At 40.7% G+C, this 21,718-nt stretch overlaps 1 protein-coding gene across 7 annotated transcripts in view; it reads left to right on the plus strand.

Annotated features, from left to right (window-relative positions):
• Positions 1–21,718, plus strand: part of LOC125462258 (protein ELFN1-like) — a 349,382-nt gene that overhangs the window by 156,563 nt on the left and 171,101 nt on the right. For all 7 annotated transcript variants that reach the window (XM_059653948.1, XM_059653947.1, XM_059653946.1 and 4 more), the window contains exon 2: positions 15,235–15,319. The gene's annotated coding sequence lies outside the window, so the exon portion shown is untranslated. The remainder of the gene's footprint in view (positions 1–15,234; positions 15,320–21,718) is intronic.

The following is a 21,718-nucleotide window of genomic DNA, read 5'->3' on the forward strand; positions in this document are numbered from 1 at the left end:
ACCACCTTCCTGCCTGCCACACATAACTGTTGACTCCCCTGTCAATCAAAAATCTAATTCAGACTTGAGTGTATTCAATGACCTAGCCCCTACTATTGTCCATGGAAGAAAGTTCAAGAGTGAATTCCTCCTCATTTCCGCAGTAAATGAGACCCCTTTTTTTTAAATGGTGTCCCCTAGTTCTAGCTTCTCTTACAGGTGGAAGCATCCTTCCTCCATTTACCCTGTCATGTTCCCCTAGAATGTTCTATGATTCAACAAGAATGTTTCTCATTCTTCTGAACTCCAATGAGTATAAGCCTTACCTGCTTAACTTTTCTTCTTAAGATGAATACTGCACCCAGGGATCAGTTTAGTGAAACTTCTCTGATCTGCTTTCACCACAAGTATGTCCCTTCTTAAGTAAAGAATAGTAGTAAGACTTACCTATTTCTGTACTCTATAAAACTCTATTTAACTTGCTTTCCAAAGCACTTACTTTACCATCATGCTGACTTTTTGTGCTGCATATGGAAGCACATCTAGGTCCCTCTGCAATCCAACATTCTGCGGTTTCTCTGCATGCAAATAACATTCTGCTATTCCAATCTTCCCGCTAAAGTGTGCAACTTCATATTTTTGCACATTACACCCTTTCTGCCAATTGTCTTCCCTTTTACTCAAACTATCCTTATGTCATCAAAGACTCTTTAAATCCTTTTCAAACATTGCTTTTCTACCAATACTTAGTTTCATCAACGAATACAGCTACAGTGTAGTTTGTGATTTCATCAATGTCTTTAATACAGATTAGAAATCATTGAGGCACCAGCACTCATCTCTGTGCCATTCCACGAGTTACAGTTTACCCTCCTGAATGTTAGCCAGTTATCCCAAATCTGCTTTGTGTCAGTTAGACAATTCTCCTTCTGTTAACATTATCACCGGTACACCTCACCAACATCACCTGATCCTGTTTAATAGCCCTTTATGTGGCAATTTATCACATACTGTCTTGAAATCCAAGTACACCACATCTATTTCTTTCCTTTTGTCCACTCCCTTTTTACATCCCCAATGAACTCTAATAATTTGTTAAATATTATTTTCCTTTCACAAAATAATGTTATTATAAGTGTTGTTTGATTTTAGAGATTTACGAAAGCTCCCTCACAACACTTTTCAAACACACGGCCACTATCATCTGGGAAGACAAAGACTGAAGCTTTATACAAGAGGATTTTACTGCCATTTTTTACTTCTTGCTACGTTTCTCTCCCCCTCCATTCTCTCATTTTTTTTCAGTTCTGTGAGAAGAGTTGTACTGGGTTTGAAATGTTAACTCTGTTTCTTTCTCCATAGATACTGCCAGACCTGATGAGTTTCTCTGCCATTCCCTGTTTGTGGCATAGGTTTAGAGTAGTTTGCAAAAGAAACAAATGTGGGAAGAGGAAATAAAAAGCTTTTGACAGTGAATAGCTCGGATCTGGAATACAAATCTAGTAGTGTGGAGGAGGCAGATTCAATTGAAGTATTTGAGAGGGCATTCAATAATGATTTAAATAGAAGCTACATGCAGGTTTAAAGGGAAAAGGTGGCAGATTGGCACTAAGCCAAAATGCTTAGAGAGCTTATGCAGGCACAGTGAGCCAAATAGCCCCCATGTGTACTGTAACAATTCTGTGAAGCAACTTGTGTCAGTTTGATTTGGCCAATCAATCTGAAGAGTAAGTCTCCCCTGATTATTTCAGCCTCTTCCTTGCAAACAATATTATTTCTTGATGTAACCTGCCTGAAAGTATAGCTATTGTTAGAGGGCCTATAAAATATTCCCACTCACTGATTTGGGTTTTTCCAGGGCCACTCAACTCCTGATCTTATTGCAACCTTGGTTCAAACAAAGCTGTATTCCAAAAGTGAGATGAGAGTGACGGCCTTTAACATCAAGGCCTCACTCAATGGAGTGTGACATCAAGGACCCCCAGCAAAATCAGAATCAGTGGATACCAGACAGGGCAGTTATTGGTCAGGTTATATTTGGCCTGCTTTCTATGTGCAGGAAATATCTTGGCAATTTTCTACATTGTCAGGCAGGTGCCAGTGTTGTAAAATCTTGGCGAGAGGAGTAGTGAGTTCTATTGGAGAGAGTTGTGAGGACCCACAGCCTTTGCACTATCCAATGCCTCCAATTGTTTCTTGATATCACATGGAGTGAATTGAGTTTGTATCTGTAATGCTGGGGACCAATGGAGGAGGCTGGGATGGACATTCACTCAGCATATTTGGCTGAAAACTGCTGCAAATGTTTGGCATTATCCTTTGCATTGATATGTTGGACTCTTCCATCTTGAGGATGGGCTATTTGTGGAGCATCCGCCTCCAATGAGTTGTTTAATTGTCCACCACCATTCACAATTGAATGCGGCAGGACTGCAGAAATTAAATCTGATCCGTTGTTTGTGGGATCATTTAGCTCTGTCTATCACTTGCTGCTAATGCTGTTTGGCATCAAATCATCCTGTTTGGTGGCTTCACCAGGTTGACATCTCATTTTTAGATATGTCTGGGGGTGCTCTTGGCATCCCCTCCTGCCCTCCCCATTGAACTGGCTTGATGTAATGGTTGAGCGAGCAATTGCTGAGGTTTCAAATGGTATTAGAGTACAATTCAGCTGCTGTTGATGGCCTACAGTGCCTTATGGATGCCCAGTCATGAGCTGCTAGATCTGTTTGAAGTCTGTTCCATTTAGCACTGTGATAGTGCCACACAGCACGATGGAGGTTATTCTCATTGTGAAGGTGGGACTTGTCTTCACAAGGACTACATGGTGGTCACTCTTACTGATACAATCATGGACAGATGCATCTGCAGCTGGCAGATTGGTAAGGATGAGGTCAGGTATGTTTTTTCCTCTTGTTATGTCCTTTAGAGCCAGACAGGCTCGATTTGTAGCGCTGCTGCTGAGCCACTCTTGTTGATGGACATTGAAATCCCCCACCCAGAGTACATTTTGTGCCTTTTCCACTCTCCATGCTTCCTCCAAGAATTGCTCAACATGGGGGAATATTGATTCATCAACCAGGGGAGAAGGGTTAGTAATCAGCAGGAGGTTTCCTTGTCCATGTTTAGGCGGGATAGAGAGGGAGGTAAAAGGGGTGGAGGAGTTGCAGTAATGGCCAAAGACGATATCACAGCCGCACTGAAGGAGGGCTCCATGAAGGACTCAAGCAGTGAGGCAATATGGGTAGAAGTCAGAAATAGGAAGGATGCAGCAACAATGCTGGGGCTGTACTACAGGCCTCCCAACAGTGACCGTGAGATAGAGGTACAAATATGTAAACAGATAATGGAAAGGTGTAGGAGAAACAGGGTGGTGGTGATGGGAAATTTTAATTTTCCCAACATTGACTGGGATTCACAAAGTGTTAGGGGCCAAGATGGAGCAGAATTTGTACGGTGTGTCCAGGAGGGTTTTCTAGAGCAGTATGTATGTAGTCCAACTCGGGAAGGGGCCATACTGGACCTGGTGCTGGGGAATGAACCCGGCCAGGTGGTTGACATTACAGTAGGTGGCTACTTTGGAAATAGCGACCACAATTCCGTAAGTTTTACAATACTCATGGACAAGGTTAGGAGTGGTCCGAAAGGAAGAGTACTAAACTGGGGGAAGGCTGACTATACCATAATTCGGCAGGATCTGAGGAATGTAGATTGGGAGAAACTGTTTGAAGGTAAATCCACATTTGATATGTGGGAGGCTTTTAAGGAGAGGTTGATTAGTGTGCAGGAGAGACATGTTCCTGTAAAAATGAGGAATAGAAAAGGCAAGACTACGGAACCATGGATGACAGGTGAAATTGTGAGACTAGCCAAGAGAAAGAAGGAAGTATACATGAGGTCTAGACGACTGAAGACAGACGAAGCTTTGCAGAAATATCGGGAATGTAGAGCGAACCTGAAACGAGGGATTAAGAGGGCTAAGAGAGGACATGAGATATTGCTGGCAAACATGGTTAAGGAAAATCCCAAAGCCTTTTATTCACATATAAAGAGCAAGAGGGTAACTAGAGAAAGGATTGGCCCACTTAAGGACAAAGAAGGAAAGTTATGCGCTGAGTCAGAGAAAATGGGTGACATTCTTAATGAGTACTTTGCGTCGGTATTCACCAAGGAGAGGGACATGACAGATATTGAGGTTAGGAATAGATGTTTGCTTACTCTAGGTCAAGTTGACATAAGGAAGGAGGAAGTGTTGGGAATCCTAAAAAACATTAAGGTGGACAAGTCCCCAGGTCCAGATGGGATCTATCCCAGGTTGCTGAGGGAAGCGAGAGAGGAAATAGCCGGGGCCCTAACAGATATCTTTGCAGTGTCCTTAGACATGGGCGAGGTCCCGGAGGACTGGAGACTTGCTAATGTTGTCCCCTTGTTTAAGAAGGGCAGCAAGGATAATCCAGGTAATTATTGACCGGTGAGCCTGACGTCAGTGGTAGGGAAGCTACTGGAGAAGATACTGAGATATAGGATCTATTCCCATTTGAAAGAAAATGGGCTTATCAGTGATAGGCAACATGGTTGTGTGCAGGGAAGGTCATGTCTTACCAACTTAATAGAATTCTTTGAGGACGTGACAATGTTGATTGATGAGGGAAAGGCTGTAGGTGTCATATACATGGACTTCAGTAAGGCGTTTGATAAGGTTCCCTATGGCAGGCTGATGGAGAAAGTGAAGTCACATGGGGTCCAGGGTACGCTAGCTAGATGGATAAAAAACTGGCTAGGCAACAAGACACAGAGGGTAGTAGTAGAAGGGAGTTTCTCAAATTGGAGACCTGTGACCAGTGGTGTTCCACAGGGATCTGTGCTGGGACCACTGTTGTTTGTGATATATGTAAATGATCTGGAAGAAGGTGTAGGTGGTCTGATCAGCAAGTTTGCAGATGATACTAAGATTGGTGGAGTAGCTTATAGTGAAGGGGACTGTCAGAGATTAAAGCAGAATATAGATAGACTGGAGAGTTGGGCAGGTAAATGGCAGATGGAGTTCAATCCGGGCAAATGCGAGATGATGCATTTTGGAAGGTCAAATTCAAGGGCGAACTATACAGTAAATGGAAAAGTCCTAGGGAAAATTGATGAGCAGAGAGATCTGTGTGTTCAGGTCCGTTGTTCCCTGAAGGTGACAATGCAGGTCAATAGGGTGGTCAAGAAGGCATATGGCGTGCTTTCCTTCATTGGACGGGGTATTGGGTACAAGAGTTGGCAGGTCATGTTGCAGTTGTATAGGACTTTGGTTCGGCCATATTTGGAGTACTGTCTACAGTTCTGGTCGCCACATTACCAAAAGGGTGTGGATGCTTTGGAGAGGGTGCAGAGGAGGTTTACCAGGATGTTGCCTGGTATGGAGAGTGCTAGCTATGAAGAGAGGTTGAGTAGATTAGGACTATTTTCATTAGAAAGACGGAGATTGAGGGCGGACCTGATCGAGGTGTACAAAATCATGAGAGGTATAGACAGGGTGGATAGCAAGAAGCTTTTTCTCAGAATAGGGGACTCAATTAGTCGGGGTCATGAGTTGAAAGTGAGAGGGGGAAAGTTTAAGGGAGCTATGCGAGGAAAGTTCTTTATACAGAGGGTGGTGGGTGCCTGGAATGCGTTGCCAGCGAAGGTGGTAGATGCAGACACGTTAGCGTCTTTTAAGATATATTTGGACAGGTACATGGATGGGCAGGGAGCAAATGGACACAGACTGTTAGAAAATAGATGATAGGTTAGACAGAGGATCTTGATCGGCACAGGCTTGGAGGGCCGAAGGGCCTGTTCCTGCGCTGTAAGTTTCTTTGTTCTTTGTTCTTTGTTTAACCTGAAGCTATTAGACTTCATGATCATCCGAAATCAATGTTGAGGACTCTGAGGGAAACACCTTCCTGACTGTATACCACAGTTGAACAACCTTCGCTGGGTCCGTCCTGCAGTGGGGCAGGACATATGCAGGGATGGTGATGGTGGTGTCTGGGATATTGTCTGTCAAATATAATTTCGTGAGTATGACAATGTCAAGATGTTGTTTGACTGATCTGTGAGACAGCTCTCCCAATTTTGGAATTAGCCCCAAATGTTTTGCAGGGTCTTTGCAGGGTCAACAGTGTAGCAATTGTAATGAGCAGGATCTCATAGAATATGAGTTCCCTGATTGGGGCTGTTAATCTGGTTCTCACGTTTGCTGGTCTATATTCTCTGCAGATTACAAGATTTTTTTTAGCTTAACCACTACCTTTCTCTTTGGAAATGTTGCATTTTATTTCCTCACCATTCACAAACCCAAATCATTCATGGAAAAATCAAAATACTTAGCCCAAGGGAAGCAACACTGACTCTGCATCAGCCCAGTGTGAAAACCCATTAATTACAACTTGCTTCAGAGATAGTAGGAATTGCAGATGCTGGAGAATCTGAGATAACAAGGTGTAGAGCTGGATGAACACGGCAGGCCAAGCAGCATCAGAGGAGCAGGAAGGCTGACATTTCGGGCCTAGACCCTTCATCAGAAATGAAGAAGAGTCTAGGCCTGAAACATCAGCCTTCCTGCTCCTTTGATGCTGCTTGGCCTGTTGTGTTCATCCAGCTCTACACCTTGTTATCTCAACTGCAAATTGCTCATTTTTTGTCCTGTAATAGCCAGTAACACTCATATTAAATACCAGTACTTCATGATCTCTTTAAAATTACAGGCAAAGAAGGAAGTCCAGAAGGAGGCCTGAGAGGCCTTAAACCTGAGATATGAAAGGTTACTTCTTCAGTCAGTATAACAGCAGATCTTGAATGGGAGATTTTAACCTATTGTTTCATACCACTCGTCTGATTTGATGCTCCTTGTGCCCAGGACTTCACTTTCAACCAGTTGTTAGCCAACTGGACATTCGTTCTTCTATATCATGTCGTTTTGCAGCAAATAAATATTAACACAAGTTGACTCTATGCTCCAGACACTAAGTGCATGGTCTCAATAGAGGCAAGGCTCTTTAATAGAAACATGGTGGTTTTTCCAATCATTATTTCAGTGGATAGCTGCCAGGCCTCCACTTAGCAAGTGTCTACATAATCTATCTGATGTCAGAGTGTTAGAGAGACCAGGTCGAATTGTAGATGCGGATTCTGCTCTGTAATGTCTGTTGTTCCACTCTAAGAATGGGACCCCTGTTAATTGTGACACAAAGTCAGTATAAAACATTGTTCAAGAAAGAGTTGACCACACCTCTGGTTGGTTGTTCTGATTTACTCCCCTGTAAAAAATGTCCTCCTGCTGCTCTGTAACATCATTTACTTGGCAGCAAGAAGGCAACAGACCCTTTTGGAATCACATTGAGAGTGTAGAAATAACTACATCATCCCCTGAAGCTGAGCCACTCGTGTAGTCACCAATTTGGCTCAGACTGCACTCTCCTGAGAAGCCATCTACAAATGGAATACTGATTAGCAAGCATTATTGATTCAGGGGGACTCCTATAATACCTACCTGCTTTACTTAGACTTTACAATAGTCATCCATTCCCCCTCTACTTGTGCAGTCATGGACGCCTCCTGCAAATGAGGTAAAACTGAAGCACATAGTGTCCTCTTGGATGTGTACTCCTTTTGATCAAGCTGGCATGCCATCTCATAACTTTCTAAGCTTTTCAAATTAGGCAGTACAATAATTTACTTCTGTTGCATGAGGGTATCAAGAGATATGGAGGTAAGATATGTAAATGGTTTAAAGTATATATATGTATCATGATATAATTGAATTAGATAGCAAAATCATTAAGCCACCAGCTGGGTTTGGGTGTTTCTATTTTAAAAGCTACGCTTTGTTTCTCCACAGACTGTCTGGATGATAAGTTGGATAAATTACCAGAGGGGCCCACTGGCATTATATATCATATGGGAACACTCATAAATGTAGTGAATGTGGGAAGGAAATATAGATAATTTGGAGTAAAGGCTGCTTATATTTGCACTGTCTAATTAAACTGATGACTAGGTTGTGTTTATGACTGGTACTAATCGGCTTTCTCTTTCTGATACACACCAGCTGCTGTCAGAAAATTCTGGAAAGCAAAAAGATTTGAAATTAAAACCTCAACTCAATGACCCTCATCTCAAGGATGCTGGAATATAAACCTCTGGAATTTGTATGACCTAATGATTTATTTTCTCTGATCTTTTCACAAATTTAAGTACAAGTGTTAAGAGTAAGCTGTTCAGTCCTTGTAGGCTGTTCCTTTTACAATCCAATCAAATTATGCCCAATCTGGATTGTAATGCCATTTACCTGCCTTGGTAATATCATAACTAGGCAAAAATCTATCATACCAGCTTTGAAATTTTTAATAAACTCTAGCCTCAACAAATTTTTCGGGGAAGGGAGTTCCTGATTTCCATTATTGTTTTAAATGCAAAAGCATTTCCTGAAGAACCTAGCTCTAATTTTAAGGCTCTCTCTTTGTACTGGGCTTCCTCCAACAGAAGATGTCTAAGCCTGAAACGTCAGCTTTCCTGCTCCTAAGATGCTGATTGGCCTGCTGTGTTCATCCAGCTCCACACCTTGTTATCTCAGATTCTCCAGCATCTGCAGGTCCTACCATTAGGAATTACCATTATATAAAACTCTAGTTCGATTAAATCAAGTGTAACTGCATTAAGTTCTGGGCACCGCATCTCAGGAAGTGTAAATTGACCTTCAAGAGAATACAGTGCAAATGGACCAGAGTAACACTAAAACAATTAAAATCTGAATGTAAATTGTATAGAATAAGCTGGTGTTCCTTTGATATGTAAGATCAAGGGATGATTTGATTGAAGAGTTGAACTTGATTCAAGGATTTGATATGACAGAAAGAGATAATGACATCTTCTGTTGGAGGAAGCCTAATACAATGAGGGAGCCTTAAAATTAGAGCCAGGTTCTTCAGGAAATGCTTTTGCATTTAAAACAATAATGGAAATCAGGAACTCCCTTCCCCGAAAAATTTGTTGAGGCTAGAGTTTATTAAAAATTTCAAAGCTGGTATGATAGATTTTTGCCTAGTTATGATATTACCAAGACAGGTAAATGGCGTTACAATCCAGATTGGGCATAATTTGATTGGATTGTAAAAGGAACAGCCTACAAGGACTGAACAGCTTACTCTTAACACTTGTACTTAAATTTGTGAAAAGATCAGGGAAAATAAATCACAAGGTCATACAGATTATGTTGAATACTATAAGAATAGTGATCATTTAGATAGAGAGATGAAAATTTGACACTACAAGTATGGACATGAGATATATTTATTCTACATGAAAAGGTAGTTGTTGTTTCAGGATGAAACTCTACTTGCTTCAAAAGAAAAACAATTTCAGATGAATCATGGAATACCCAATACAACAGCCATTGCAATTAATAAGGAGCCATGGGAGGCGATGGCCTAGTGGTATTATCGATGGGCTGTTAACCCAGAGACCCAGATAATGTTCTGGGTTCCGGGGCTTGAATCCCACCACAGCAGATGGTGAAATTTGAATCCAGTTTTTGAATTAAGAATCTAACGATGACCATGAATCCATTGTCAATTATTGGGGAAAAACCCATCTGGTTCACTAATGTCCATTTGGGAAGGAAACCACCATCCTTACCTGGACTGGCCTATGTGAGATTCCAGATGTGATTGACTTTTAACTGCCACCTGGGCATGTAGAGATGGGCAATAAATGCTGGTCTTGCCAGCAGCACCATCATCCTGTGAATGAATAAATTTCTCAAAAAGAATTTATGGCAGTGTAGTGGCTGTTGGAGGTTGGGGCAAGGATCTTCATCAGTTACTAATACAACTTTATGAATGAGCTGTAAGATAATCTGGGCCAGTTATGTGGATCTGTTAGCCATTTCAGTCCCTAGGCCACCTGCAGTTGTGAGATGTCTAATAGGATACCAGGGAAGATCATATGACTTTGTAGCTTAACTTTCTGTGCCTTTGATGACTTGTCCCAGCTTTACACATGTTTCCCAGATCAGTTCACTCTCTCTGCATTCATAAAAGTGGTCCTACAGCATCATCTCAACTGACAATATTGAATTCTGAACATCCCCACCGCCCCCAGCCCCCAAAGAATTTAGCGATAAAATTTGAATAAAGAAAATATAAGTATAAATATAAAGTAAATGCAAAATATTGTGGATGCTGGAAATTTGAAATGAAACGTGCTCCTCACCTCCATGCCACCCTGTCCCTTCCCATGCAATTGCAGAAGGTGTAACACTTGCAGCGCCTCCTCCATCTTTACTTTCCAAAGCCACAAGCATACCTTCCAGGTGAAGCAACATTTTACTTGGGCTTCTTTCAATCTAGTTTACCATATTCATGCTCACAATTCAATCTCTTTTGCATTGGCAAGACGAAACACAGACTGGGTGACCACTTTGCAGAACACCTCTACTCAGTCCGTAGGAATGACCCCAATCATCCAGTTGCTAGCAATTTAAATAAACCACCCTGCTCTCGTGCTAACATTTCTGTCCTGGACCTGGGTGTAACAACCACCATTTTACAACCTCTTTCAGTTCTGGAAAAGTCATATCATGCTTGAAATGTTAACTCTGTTTTTCTCTCTCCACAGATGCTACAGACCTGCTGGGTTTCTCTCACATTTCCTGTTTTAAGAAATGCAAAGTAACTGTAAACTCCCCTTTCATACGCGCTCAGATCAACAAAGAGGCAGGGTTAAACAGATTATGGGCAGAAAAGAAACATTGGAAAGACACATCAGTTGTCTTTATTCCCAAGTTCTGTTGTCGAGATGGCCTTTATGACTATCTGCTGACCAGCATGTTCCTTTAGTTATCTTTCTCTGGCTGCTTCCACTGGTTCATAACAAGGTACCTGGTACCCTATGAAAAGTCTCTGACATACAAGTTATAAGTCACAGCTTACAGCAATTGTTGCAAGAAGGATAAAGTGGTTTTCTTTAGAGTTACAATGAATTTTGACTGCAGAAAATAGAGCAAGGGGAGATCTGAACACTTCCCTCTCTCTGTAACTTGTTTCCAGCTCCAAGCTGCTCAGTTACCTGAGAACCAATCACATATTTGTTGTCAGGTGAAAAGGTCTCTGTTAATGATTACTGGTCACTGATGCCACCATTATGCTTTCTTAACCTTGGCCCTTGCTTGAGGCATCGTGAACCTCAGGTTAAACTCACGACCAGTCATCTGTCTTGTAATGAGATAGCAGTCCTGTGATCCTCTGGGACTATGGTAATTTTGCAGTGTCTTGTTAGTCAATAGACTAGTCAACTTCTTATGGCCAGCAAGAGCTGCATGAGTACACTCTCTTAACTCCAAATTGTCTGCAACTCAACTTCAATTAGTACTTGTTCAAACAATTGTTTCTATGATGCCTGTATGGCTGCCTGGTTACTTGCTGTCAAAATGTAAGCACTCTTTCCACTACTGGCCTTTAAAGCTGCCTGTTCTCTTTTCAGTCTCTAGGTGTTGAAAACAAAACAGAAAATAAAAAGGCATGATCCTTACATGGTAAATTTTCCAATAGAACTGACTGTGGAAGAAAAGGACTAAATGAACTAAAAGAAAAAAAAGAACAGAAGTATGGGATAGATTCTAGTTCAGGCCTCTTGTGTTTTGCCGATAGGCTGGAGAAGCTGCAGGAGACTCATGATAACAAAGTGTGGAGCTGGATGAACACAGCAGGCCAAGCAGCATCATAGGAGCACAAAAGCTGACATTTCAGGCCTAGACCCTTCTTCAGAAAAGGGGGATGAGGAGGCGTCTCTGAAAATATAGAGAGAGATGGGGAGGTGGATCAAAGATGGATAGAGGAGAAGATAGGTGGAGAGGAGACAGACGAGTTAAAGGGGCGAGGATGGAGCCTGTCGAGTTGAGTATAGGTGGGGAGGTAGAGAGGGAATAGGTCAGTACGGGGAGGACGGACAGGTCAGGGGGGCAGAATGAGGTTAGGAGGTGGGAAATGGAGGTGTGGCTTGATCCATCCCTGCCCCTTTAACTCGTCTGTCTCCTCTCCACCTATCTTCTCCTCTATCCACTTTCGATCTACCTCCCCCTCTCTCCCTATTTATTTCAGAAACCCCTCCCCATCCCCCATTTCTGATGAAGGGTCTCGGCCCGAAATGTCAGCTTTTGTGCTCCTCAGCTGCTGATGGCCTGCTGTGTTCATCCAGCTCCACACTTTGTTATCTCGGATTCTCCAGCATCTGCAGTTCCCATTATCTCTGCAAGAGACTCATGTTGACTTTCTGGGGAAAGCTGACCAAAACACTGTCAGGTCATGGTAAGGCCAACAGGAAGGCTTTCCCATTGAACCAAAAGCCCAGGGCAGAAATGCCCCTGACCCCAGCCAGAACCTTCGGCCAATTAGAGGCCAGTAGCTCTTGTCCTCAGCAGCGCCACCAAGAGGGTCATGATCGCTGACAGACTGGTTAGAACAAGTGTCCCAAGAAGAGGAGGACATTGGAAAAATGTGAGTGGGGTGTTTTCAATTCAGAGTCATGCAGATAGTGAGGCTCAGGGATGGGGAGCAAAAGAAGGAATAGTGCATGGCAACAGGCCCACCTGCCCTTACCTAAAATCCTGTAGTTGACCTTAATCTCCTATTAAGGACCTCAGTTAATGGGGGTAGGGAGATCAACCAGGTCATTCCACTCTATTTTTGTGGAGGTAGGAATGCAATGGGGTTTGAATATACCATCATCCTGCCTAACTAATTGCCCTTCCCACCTCCATGTTTCTACCTTTGGGAACAGAAAGTTCCGCCTCTCATCTTTAAAAGGACTCCCCCTCTTCTACTGAAAAGAGAGGTAAATGGGAATGCTGTTGCTGGAAGGGAAAAATCTTCCACTCTTGCACCTCAAACTAACTTTCTGTTGGAAAATCAGGTATAAAAAATGAGGGAATCTATTCTATCTCCACATCAACTTTGCTATTCAGTTAGACTCTTCGTGAAACTTATCACACCCCTTTTAATCTGCCTTTACCTCACATGCATTGAATTCTTACCCAACAAATATCAATTTATCTTGCTTTTGAAAGTTTCAGTTGGTCCCCAGAATCCACAGGATTTTACAGAGAAGGGAGTTCTAAATGGTTACACGCATTGTGTGATCTCTTCATAGATTATATCCTTTTCCAGATGTGACAAATGTAATCGATTATTTCACCATGGTTGTGGTTTTATCCTGGAAATATACATCTTGTTGAAGAGAGGAATAATTAATAGAAGGCTTTAAATACATGAAACTGAAATGAGGAGGGAGGTTTCCCACTGAAGAAAGGTCTCTTGAGAAAGAGAACGTCTCTCGAGATAACATTTTAGGAATTTAATTCAATAATGAATAATAGATATTACCTGAGGTAAAATAACTGAAAAGACATTCATTAATGTGTCTGGGAAACAATTAGTCGATGAGAGAATAAATACAGTTCTTGTGGCTGAATAACAAAGTGAAAATTGTACAGGTAGGGTTTGCTCCCTGCATCTTTTTCGATTGTGACATAAAATCCAAACTTTAAGCTTAAGATTTTCAAAGTGACTGCACTTTGAAGTAAAAACTGACACAGAAGGTTTAAAAAATGCAACAAAAATTATCTACAGATAAAATGCAATTATATTATAGCAAAATTATCCACTTTTTTGGTGAACATGGTTTGTTTAAAACTCAATTCGTTTCATTTACTGAGGAAAAAAATGCAAATAACCTTGTGCTTTAATTGTTGATTCTCTTGATTAGTCTTCTGCATTAATAGTTAATTACTAATTAATTGAATTTGGGAGAATTCTTTACTAGATTGGTGAGAACTGGAATATTCCAATACATGTAATAGTTGCGACAAACAGCGTAGATGCATTTCAGGGGAGATAGATAAGTACGTATCTATTTCAAACATGTTATAGGATCTTTTCTTTCAACCTGAGATGACAACCCAGTACACCTTTAGCACCACACTAGCATTACAGTCTTGGTTTTATGCAACATATGGCATGAGACTTAAACCCACAAACTTCTCACTCAAAGCTGAAAGGTCTACTGGCTGAACCACAATTGATGGACACATAACTGGATTAATTCATGGCTTATCTGTATAATAGTTCCACTAATCCATCTATGTTTTCGATATTTTTGCTGATTACAATTCTGCCAATTTTAGTATGTAATGACTGCCATGTGCATATGCTTGTTCATTTATTTGGGTGAGTTTTTTAAAATATTCAGTTGTGGAACCTGGTGTCACTGGCTAACCAGCATTTATTGCCTGTTCCTCTTGCCTTTGAGAATGTGGTGGGGGGCTGCCTTCTGCAGTCCACATGCTGTACGTAGACCCATAATACTGTTGAGGAGGGAGTTTTAGCATTTTGACATGGTGACACTGAAGGAATAGTGATACATTTCCAAGTCAGGATGATAAGTGGCTTGGAGGGTAATTTTCAGGTGGTGGTATTCCCATCTACCTGCTGCCCTTGACCTTCTAGATGGAAGTGGTTGTGGTTTTGGAAGGCGTGGCCTGAGAGTCATTGGTGAACTTCTGCAGTGCATCATGATTTCTGCAAGAGTAATATTGTCAGCACGTTCAGGGAATTTCCTCCTTCCCTTTCAAAGGATCTTGATGTTTAGCTGAACTACTGGAACTAGAAGCCAGGTCCTTAGCTAAGTGTTGCATCCAAAGGACAATATAACACCCATGAATTCCTCTGCTCAAATAAAACACAGGGTGGATGGAGCTGAGCCAGAACCTACTGATTGTATTCCTAGTTAGAGTTAAAATTTGAATTTGAATGGATTGTTGCATAGAATCAGATACTGTACAGCGCAGAATTAGACCATACAGCCCAACAGTGTTTATATCGCACACAAGCTTCTTGTTCTTTATCCAACCCTGTCAATATATCTTGTGACTACTTTTTCTGGCAGGTACTTAGCTAGCTATGCCTTAAATATATCCATGCTTTTCACATTAGCTATTTTTTGTGGTATCACGATCCATATTTTAACTAGTTTCCAGATAAAGAGGTTCCTTCTGAAAGCCTTGTTGGATTTATTAGTGGCTATCCTATATTTATGAACCCTGGTTTTGAACTTTCCACAAACACATCTTCCCTATTCATTAATGAACTAATTAAGCATACAGCATGGAAGGAACTGAGTCCATGCTCATTGGTACTTCACCGGTCTGTTAACATGTTTCTCATTCTCTTGCCATAGGTGAAAATGAGCAGAATCCTACCCTGGCTTTATATCAGCAAGAGAGGAATTGTTTCACAAAGGCAACTAACTCTGTGGACCTGAGGTAAGAGTTTTCTATCACTTGTCTACTTACAAAACACACCAACAAGCCTATTACAATAACCTTAGCTTAGATTGTCACAGATAATCCACAGTTAGATTTACAAAGTTGTTCTTTTACCAAATACTCAGGGTCAAGAATCACATGGACCATTGTAGGGCTTTACTTACAATAATTTGGAAAGAGCTGGGGAAAAAATAAGGTTAATTTTGTAGGAAAATGTAGTTAGTGTTACATTGATTCTGTGAAGTTTCCAATTCCCAAAGCTTTCAGAAAAGCCATAATTTTCTCATTCTTGTGCAAAGCAGTTTCTTTGACAGCTTTTATTATCTGTGTGAGGAACTGAAGTTAACATTATTCACACAAAATTCTTTTACATGATGTTCTATTCAAAAAGTACTTTCGGGCTTTTAAAACTTTCCTTTCACAGAGCTGCAGGTCTCCAGCTGATTCTCAGTTTTAATAGCTTACATGCGAAAGACTACAAAAATGTCACTCAAATTTTTCCCTTCTCCAACTTTCTCTCTTTTGAGGATGCTCACACACTGGGGAATTTCTTCTCCGCGAATCAGCAGCCTTCTCCTAAATACTTCTGCTATGAATCCATATTTGTGTGCCAACCAACAGTGAGCGTCAGCAGTGCATTCCATCTGGAATTAGTGCAGCTAAACCTGATCACATCCTTGCCTCTCCTGACAGCTGCATGTTAAAGTTCTCAATCAGAGGTCTTAAATAGAGGTGAGAAACAAGAAGACCAGTCCCTGAACTATTCCATTCAGTTGAAAAACTGTAAAGCATAGCATCAGATCATTCAGCCTAACTGGCTGACATCAGAGTTTCCACTTCATATAAGCCTCTTTATCCAAACCTAACAGCATATCTTGCTTTTCCTTTTTTTCTCATGTACTTAGCTAGCTTTCCCTTAGATACATGAATGTTTTCACATCAACTGTTTTGTATAGTAGCAAGTTCCACATTCTAATTACTTTCTGGGTAAAGAGGTTCCTTCTGAATTGCTTGTTAAGTTTATTAGTTCCTATCCAATATTGATGAACCCTGGTTTTGAACTTGCCACAAACAAAAACGTCTTCTGTATTAATTAACTGGACTAATTCAGCACAGAATATGGGGATTGATTTGGAAACTACCTGTTCTGTGAGGCTCACTAAAAGGGTGGACAGTGTAATTACCAGTTGAAAGCTTATAACTGGCCTTCAACACACTGTTTTGGCTTGTGTTGAATTGAATAAGGCTCTTGTTATCTTGTTTCTGATAGTCCTGTTAATACCTACCATCTTTTAAGGAGGATGTTGAGACCACACTGATATGAAGTTACTGATATGCTAGCTCTTGAACCACGTAAAATGCTTATCAAAGCTCATCGTGACTGACTTGTTGTTTCATTCTCTTTCACTTGCCAGCTTTTTATCTGGGTTTAAATGTCATTCTCAGCAGCAGCAGCACACTATCTGACCTGGATGCCTGCCTACATTTCCACCCCCTTCTCTTTATACTTTAAAAACACGCACACACCACACAAGCGTCTGCTTGTTGAGAAGTACAGTTTAAATGAATCCACCAGCCACTGTGTATCTTGAACAAGCTGGGAACTGAGAGTATAGGTCAATAATGGCTATTGCCAGGAATTTTCATGTGGATATTAACCTTGGTTCACACCCTCTTTAGCAGAAGAACACTATACAACTCTTCCATACCACGCTGACAGAAATTTTGCCCCTTTCTAATAGCAATAATGCGTAATATGTGCATCCTAGCAATCAGTGTCAACCATTTCCATGCCTTTTGAACAAAATACAGAACATTTACAAAGAAAGCCCACATAGAATCTCCCTCTTCAACAAATTAAGCTCCTTTAGAATCTCCAGGAAAAAAGGTGAATATACAAACTTATGAATTAGGAGCAGGGGTTGGTCATTCAGCCTCTCTGAGCCTACTGATCTGATTGTGTTCTCAACTCCACTTTCCTCTCTAACCTGATACCCTTTGAGTCCCTTATTAGTCAGGATTATAGGGATTGTAATGAGGTCCGACAGCTGAACCTCATAGAATTTTATCAGCGCTGTTAACCTGGACTAAAAGGGAGCCCTGGCTGACATATAAAAATGTGATTGCCAGAGATACTGGCACTCTGAGACCTGACTCTGAAGGGGCAGTATCAAAGTCAACGACTGTTATTTTGTAAATAAAGAGAGATTTCATGATGAGGTGTGTGCCTCTGTGAAGTTATTTCAAAGTGAAGATGGATTGATTTTTCAAAATCAAAAAATGTCCAGTCCTAAATGCTCCTTATTGTTGGCCATGTCTTCTGTTGCCCAAACTTTGAGCCTGGAAATCTCCTTCCTCAGACCTTTTTGTCTCTCCACCTGTCATTCGGATCCCTTATGATTTCCTTAAAACTCACCTCTTTGTTCAAGTTCTTGGTCATCTGTCATAATATTTTGTTGCAGGAGTCAGTGTCAAATTTTGTTTAATGGTGTATATATTAGAACATACAGTCTGAAGTATATTGTCCATTGTCTCTTCATTCTTTTCCACAGCTACATAAAATTGTCTGCAACCCCCAATGATCATCTTCTTCAACTCCACCCAGTTAATGATTTCTTGTACAATTTGGCAACATTATTGTATGAAGGCCAGAGAATTTTGCTTCTGCAGCTGAACTCCTAACTTCAGTTGTACAGTTGAAGCAGGCAGAGTACTGTACCAGTCCAAAATAAGCATCAGAGAGTACAAAAGATGGGGTTGAATGGAGCTGTGAAGTGGAACCTAAATTTGTATTGTCAGAAAAATATAAAGTCACAGGGAGGTAGCCCACAGGGGACAGTAAATGAGCTAGAAAAAGAGGAATGAGAATAAGTCAAAAGCTCAGCAATGAAAGGGTCGGTTCACAGGAAGAGGAAATGCCAGCAATGAACTCACAAAAGGAGAGAAGGAAGATTAGATTTTCAGAGAGAAAGGATACAGGGATGGAGTTCAAGTAATAAAGAGAATAAGGTTATCTTGGGAATTTGTTTGGAAAACATCCCCAACATGATTTTTACAATTTCATAATTAGGAGTCGTAAGACTTGAATGAGGGATTTTTTTTTCAAAAGCATTATGGAGCTTTGGAATTCTTTACCTAGAGAGTTGTAGTTGTTCAATTATTAAATATGTTTAAGAGAAAAGTTGTTAGATTTTGGGGTAATGAGACACCAGGAAGGCAGAAGATTAAATATGATCTTTGTGAAAAGTGGTGCCAACTTGAAGGGTGAAATGGTCTACCTCCACTCCTATGTCTTATTTTCTGATATTAGAAACATTTGTAATGTGGAATAGTTATATGTTTGAGGCATCTGGTTCTGAAAAATCTTACTTTTGTAGCAATGTATATCTTAAAATGTCTACCATTGTCCCAATATATGACCTAACCAGACTTTGCTACAGTACAGTTCCACATATCGTGTCTGCTCTCTCCACCAAATGACTAGTTTAGGTAAACTATGGATGATGTGAATTGTAGAATAGCTCAGTCCCATTTTTTTTTCATCACAGGGTAAGGCACATAACTGGTGTGACCAGCATTTATTGCCTTTCTCCAGTTTCTTTGAGAAGGCAGTGGTGTGAAGTTAAACTGAGGCCCACTCTGAGATGTATGTAAGACATCTCAACGCCACTAGTTTGAAGCAGAACAAGGCAGTCTCCCCTAATACACTAGCTCTGGCCAATGTTCATCACTCATCCAACATCAATACAAGATTATTTGGTCAGAATCATTTTACGAATTGTGAAAGTATAAATTTGTTGCTCCATTTCCAACACACAAGAGTAATTACTCTTCTACAATATTTCGTTGGCTTTCATTCACTTTGAGATATCCTGCAATTGCGAATGGTGTCATATAAATATATTTCCTTATTATCAACACGTCATTTGTGGCTAAGTAAGTTAGCAGTATCAGAGCGTTGAGGCTGTGATTATCTTGGTCTCACTGGCTCAGTATCTTATAATGAGGTGCATTTACAAACTGAAAACAGTTCAGAACCCATCAATATTGATAAAAGTCTTACATGGTTAGAATTGTTCCAATAGTCACTGTTCTGTACTCTTTTTGTGCAATAAATAGTTGACAGGCTGTTTCTGAAACAATCAGACACTTGATGAGATCATATCTTTTGGAACAAGATGAAACTATATCTCTCAGATGTAGCAATTTAATAAGCCTTCACTCAAGTCATGTGCAAAGTGAGGGGTAGAATAGATGAAATTTCATTTTGTAAACTTCTTTTTTGTAAAGGGCTGACATTCTTGATCTTTCCAAGCTCCAAAATTGTTGTACTACATATTCCATTGTCCTTCCACCACCTTCCTCACAACGAAATCAAGATTTATCATTCTGCCCATCCTTCTCCAGTTCTTCTCAAAATGGTGGAACTCCTCATCTCTTTCCAGGTTTTAAATCCCATGGATTGTGTTGCCTAACTGAAACATTTTGATTGATCTCATCCTTTCCATCCTCTATAGCCTTGATGATATTCTGAATAAAGTGATTTTGGACTTCATCTGGCCACCTCAATGAGTAGAAAATATTCATGCTATAGGCCACAATAAAACCCCAAAATAATTCACCAGACGCATAAATGATCAACACAGTCATTTTTTAAAATAAATAACTCTAAAATTTACTGTAGCAACTACTCCACAAAGTTAATCCTTCAGAAAGTCTATTCATTATACATAGATGACAAGCAAATCAAGATTTAATTTCACCAGATAACATTCAGCACATATTTCTATTCTACAAATGGGGAAAGGAGTACCAAACTCCATTGGCCTCCCTAGTTATAGCATAGAATGTTAAAACACCAGAGGCTGAGTCGGGGCATGTTGTATTGTAGTCAAAATTTTATTCAAACTGACACATCAGCAACTCCCCTCACAAATTGCCTCTTCCCCACATATTTAAGTACACATAACTAGTTAGTTGTCATCCAATTATCCCTCAAATAACACATAACTATTACCTGTGATAACAAGGTGTAGAACTGGATGAACACAGCAGACCAAATCAGATTTTCTGAAGAAGGGTCCAGACCCAAAATGTCAGCTTTAGTGCTCCTCTGATGCTGCTTGGCTTGTTGTGCTCGTCCACCTCTACACCTTGTTATCTCAGATTCTCCAGCATCTGCAGTTCCTACTATCTCTAACAGTCATATACACTCATATCTTCCAGGCACTACCAGATAATAACAGGGAAACCTTTTCCACTGACATTTTGTCTCCTGACATGACAGGGAAGTCAATCCACTGGCAGAAAAATGCCTTTGAGGGCTCTAGGGAGCTGGATGCTGTTTATATACCAGCTCCCTAGTCATGGAAATGAATGAGAATGCTGGGCTGTTAGTCTGCCTTCCCCAAGCCCCCATCCACCCATCTGTGCCACCATCTTGAACCCATCAGTACCCTGCTCATGAGGGAAATCCAACCCTTTGATTTTTGACAACTGATTTAGGGTTTTGTTAATATTTTGGAGCTAGTTTTAATGTTGAATGCTAAGCTTGTTATTATTTTAATAATTAAACAAGAAAAATTCCTTATTCTGATCTCATTCTCATGAAATATTTGGACAATAGTGTAAATTGGATGATCTATAAGACCATAAGACATAGGAGTGGAAGTAAGGCCATTCGGCCCATCAAGTCCACTCCACCATTTAAATCATAGCTGATGGGCATTTCAACTCCACTTCCCTGCGCTCTCCCCGTAGCCCTTGATTCCTTTTGAGATCAAGAATTTGATCTGCCTACATATTTGTCCTGATTTTCATTTCAAAATTATGATGCTTGCTCCCACATCTAAATTGCCTATTTTACATTTAAGATGCGGCCATTAGATTAGGTAAATGAGGCAAGAACAACTACAAAACGAGTAAAATGTTTTCACTCCAAAAATATCCACCTTCATCTCAGAAGAAGAGCTACAAAAAAAAGCCAAGAAAATTAACTTCCACACAAGCTAACAGCCAGGCACACTCCAGAAAGCATTGTTTTTAAGTGAAGTTAAAATGTTATAAAAGCTGCTTTTTGTCGGCTTCGCCAGGGCCAAATCCCAAATAAGCAAATTCAAAACTGGGACTCTCAGAAACCATCAGCGTTCTTTTGCATCTTGCTGTTGTACATAATAAACAATGAGACAAGGTAATGGGCCAACTCTTGCAGTCAGCAATGGCGCTTGGCACATTGCCACTACTAGAATGTTTACCGCTTTCCATCTACGCGGCACATTTTCAATCAATAATTCTCATGGAGATTGTAAGAACGAGCCTTTGCAGATGCTCCAGCGCAAGACTGACAAGCATAGCGGAAGACAGGACAGTAAAGAAAAGATATGCCCCTTTTTATAA

This window comes from Stegostoma tigrinum, chromosome 23, assembly GCF_030684315.1.
Source record: "Stegostoma tigrinum isolate sSteTig4 chromosome 23, sSteTig4.hap1, whole genome shotgun sequence".
Taxonomy (NCBI): Eukaryota; Metazoa; Chordata; class Chondrichthyes; order Orectolobiformes; family Stegostomatidae; genus Stegostoma; species Stegostoma tigrinum.